Source organism: Bombina bombina, chromosome 5, assembly GCF_027579735.1.
Source record: "Bombina bombina isolate aBomBom1 chromosome 5, aBomBom1.pri, whole genome shotgun sequence".
Lineage (NCBI taxonomy): Eukaryota > Metazoa > Chordata > Amphibia > Anura > Bombinatoridae > Bombina > Bombina bombina.
This window is the reverse complement of record NC_069503.1, coordinates 602,277,419-602,281,791: the sequence shown is the minus strand read 5'-3', so window position 1 is coordinate 602,281,791 and position 4,373 is coordinate 602,277,419.

The following is a 4,373-nucleotide window of genomic DNA, read 5'->3' as shown; positions in this document are numbered from 1 at the left end:
ATACCTACTTTAATGCCCATCAGTTGGTGCCTGACCATAATTGCGAATAGTTCAATAGAGACATCAAAGAGAAAAGGGGGGGGGGAGAGGACATCCCTGGCGAGTTCCCCCTCCCCAACAGCATCTGAGGAGACAGTGTTATTAGCAATCAATCTTGTTTGAGGTTCTTTATACAGATTAATTATGAAGTTGAGGAACTGGTCTCTAAAACCAAACTTGGCTAAAGAAGTGAATAGATGGTCAAAGTGTATTGAGTCAAATGCTTTCTCTGCATCAATTGAGACAATAGCTAAATCAGGGACATCCTCTCCCCCGACATCTCCATGTTCCCATAATACTCTATGATAACCAGGGCTTCCCTAATTTTTGCTGAACAGTTACGCATATGCAGAAACCTGGCTTGATCTGTATGGATGATATTAGAAAGCGTTATCTGAAGCCGCTGGGCAGTAATTGAACTGAGTATCTTGTAGTTTGAGTTTAAGAGGGCTATGGGTCTATATGACTCCTTCAGGGTAGGATCTTTCCCCCCTTTGAGGATTAAGATTGTGTGAAAGGCGGAGGAGGAGGTAGCTACTGGATCACCCTTGGCATTCATACTATTGCATAATTACTGAGATATGGGGTGATCTCAGGAGACATATTATTAAACTTGTTGGGTAACCCATCAGGTCCTGATGCTTTGTTCAAAGCGATATCAGAAATAGCTTTTCCTAATTCCTGCTCCGTAATCGGGGCATTGAGAGTTTCAGCAGATTCGGCTGATATAGTAGGATAGGTGTCTTCAGACTGAGCTAAATTCGAGCTCCTAAGAGAATAAAGGTCTTGGTAATATTTTACCTCCTGTTGAAGTTTCTTGATTAGAGATGACTTCTTGTCCCTTTTGACCAAATTGGCCAGGAGTTTCCCAGATTTGTTTCCAAATCTGTAAAGTCTAGCTTGGAGTTTTAAGTCTTTCTGCGTTTCTTGGAAAAATGCAAAGGTATCTTTCATTTTTAGCCTTGATATATTTTGCCCAGTTTGCTGTTGTCTCCTCTAACAGAAAAGTTATAGGAGTTGTTTACCGAGTTGGGGATTTCTTTCTCTTGAGTTTCCTAACTATCATAGAGCTGTATGCTATGATTTCACCCCAAGCACTGCCTTTGCAGCTTCCCAGAATATAACGGGGCGATCTATGTAGTCCCGATTAAAGTAAATAAGTAAATATAATCTTTAAATTTATTTTTAATCCAATTTTTGAATTTCAAATCGGTTGCAAGAAATGAAGGAAAAGTAAAACGCTGGGATGTATTTTTTTTTTTGACGATTAAGCTGGAACTCTAGGAAGATGGGGCCATGGTCTGATAGAAAAATAGGCAATATCCATGCCTTCACCTCCATTGTACATAGCCCTTCGTCGATTAGAAATAGATCGATTCTAGATAAAGTTTTGTGGGCCTTGTATAAACAGGTAAAATACCTCCGATCAGGATTCTGAATTCTCCACACATCCTTAATTGCTAAATTCTGTATGTGTTTTTTTGAACATCTTGGCTTCTAGATTATCCTTTTTAATGTTTTAGCTGTTTAGTGCTCTGTCTTAATCTGTCCAAGGGGCAGTGTGGGGCCATATTAAAATCTCCCCCAAGAACCAAGTGACCTTCAGAATAGGAGATAATTTTAGACTAACATATCCCAGAATTCTGGGTCGAAAATGTTAGGTGCATAAATATTACAAAGTGTGACAACCATTTTAAGAATTTTGGCATTTAACATCACGTATCTCCCCTCCGGATCTACCCTAGAGTTAATGACCTCCATATTGATCCTTTTTCCTACCAAAATAGCCACCCTCTCTTCCTTCCTTCCTTCCAATACTTGGTGAGGCAAACACTTCTTTCAAAGTTTATTCTAGATTTAAGTGTGTTTCCTCAGAGCATGCAATTTTAAACAACCTTCCAATTTACTTCCTTTAACAATGTGCACAATCTTTTTATACTTTTCCTTCTTAATATAGGAAGAGTACACAGCTACATTCATTACTTTTGGGAATTACTAAACATGGCCACCAGAAGGAGGCAAAGACAGGGTTTTAAGTAGTCTTGTCAGCCTCTCAGTGAGAGCATTAATGCGTTGGAGTCTGGAGATGCAGGGAGAGTCTGCGAAACCATCCCAACTCACATTAACAGCTCCATAAGCAATCAGCATTGACGAGTTTCGCTGCCTGTTTCTTCACTAAAGTCCATGTCAGAAGCACTGCTACAATCTGTCAAACTTGAAGCACCGTGTTATTGTTCCACGGCATAGATTCTGGTAAGATCGTTTCATTTTTTACACATATTGCAAGCGCTAGAAGACAGGGTCACAGTGTGGCTCCTTTTATCTATATGGAATCAAGAGTTAATATCGCCTGAGGGGGCTTATGAACATTTGGGTTTAATCATATATGCTTTATTTGATTTTATGCTGCTTTATGTGGTTGAGGCTTCAATTTCCATTCTATTGACCAAGTTACTACAGAAGAGGATTTTTATCTCTGTTCGGTCTGGGTCATAGGAGGTGGTGAGTGCCCCAGCCATTGGAGGTATAAACGTGCTGTTTTTTTTATTTTTTATTATTAATTAAAATAAAGTTAGTTTTTTTTTCTGTAGTCCTCTGCATATCGTACTTTAGCTATGGAGGATTCAGATGCATTAGAGGGTTCTCCCTCTATTTCAAAGAGTAATGCCTGTTTATATTGTGAGGGAGCTCTGGAATATCCGCTCTCTCAATTATGTTCCATATGCCTTGATAAGGGGATTATATCAAATAAGGTTGACATGTTTGATACCACTGAGCCACCCACCTTCTGAGGAGTCCTCGTGCAGTGGGACATAATTCTCACTGCACCTCCCATGTAGTTTATGCTGCCCTAACGCTGAAAGCCTGAGTAAGATTACTCAGTCTTTATCTCTTTTTCCACAGGTCCATGTGAGGGAGAGGACCTCTCAAACCTGGTCAGCTGCCTTGCTGTCTGGCAGATTTATGAGGTAAGTGCTAATTTAATTTTCTGGGGAAATAAGAGACTCAGAAAAAGTTTGGGCACTTTATTTACAAAGAATGCGAAACATACATTCTCCAATAGATAGAGGGGACTTATATAGACAGTTTGGTAGGCAGGCACTCGAGCTGAGGAGAAATTAGGCTCAGGTTTCTCTGTGGTTTTCACTGCTCCCGGCGGTTTAACTTTAGAACAAAGATGCCAACCTGGAGATTCCTTTTTTGAGACGCCCACGATTGGCGGAGCTATGGGAGGCGACAATTTGTGTTGCACGCCACTTTTCCTTACGTCCTGTGACATGTTTCTAGGACCGGAGAGCAGTTCAATATAACTACTGCCGAGTTCTGGATCTTCTACTGAGGGGATTGTTAAAGAGCCGGTGTCAGCAGAGCAGGTAGGCACCTCAGCAAATTAAGCTGAGGTGTTTTGCAATATTTTTAGTCCTCTGCAAAGAAAAGTAAAAAGTTACAGTGGGTCAGAATGGGCCAAGAGGCCCTGCAAAATGTCAATTGTTCTTTGTTTTGATGCCAATGTGGAATCACAAATCCCTTTCTGTTCTTCATGTATTGAGTCCACGGATCATCATCAATTACTGTTGGGAATATCACTCCTGGCCAGCAGGAGGAGGCAAAGAGCACCACAGCAAAGCTGTTAAATATCACTCCCCTACCCACAATCCCCCAGTCATTCTCTTTGCCTGTAGTGCAAGGAGGAGGTGAAGTTTAGGTGTCTGATGAGAAGTTTTCTTCAATCAAGATTTTATTTTTTTAGTAAAGCTTACTCTGTTCTTTTGTGTGGTCTAGCCTAGTCCACATCAGTGGCAGTGGTGACTTTTGAGCACTTGAGAACAGGTACAATCCTCATTGCGTTTTCTCAAGAATCTGCTGCCCTAACTAGAAAACCTGAGTAGGTTTACTCAGTTTTTCTCTCTTCACAGGTCCATGTGCGGTGCTGCACCCTCTCAAACCAGGTGAGCTGTCCTGCTGCCAGACAGCACTTTCAGGTAAGTGTCATTTTAATTTTATTTTGCATGGAGATTGCTGGCACTTGTTACAGCTAAAAGCTGTCTTATTTAATATAGGACTTTATTAAACCTTTATGTTTGGGGTTTCTTTTAGGCAGTTTGGGCATTGAGACTGTGAGGTGATTTATGGTGGCTAAGTGTGTTATAGTAGTTTTTATACTTTAACTTTTGGTCATGGAGATTACTGTTGTTTTTTGGCAGTTAGGGCTCTGTAGACGCTCTGTATTTGAAAATGAGCTGCAGGACAGGTAGGGACCTCAGTAAAGCTACTGAGGTGTATAGGTAGCCTGAGGTCTATTTGGTTTGTTGTGCTAACACACATTTCTGTTT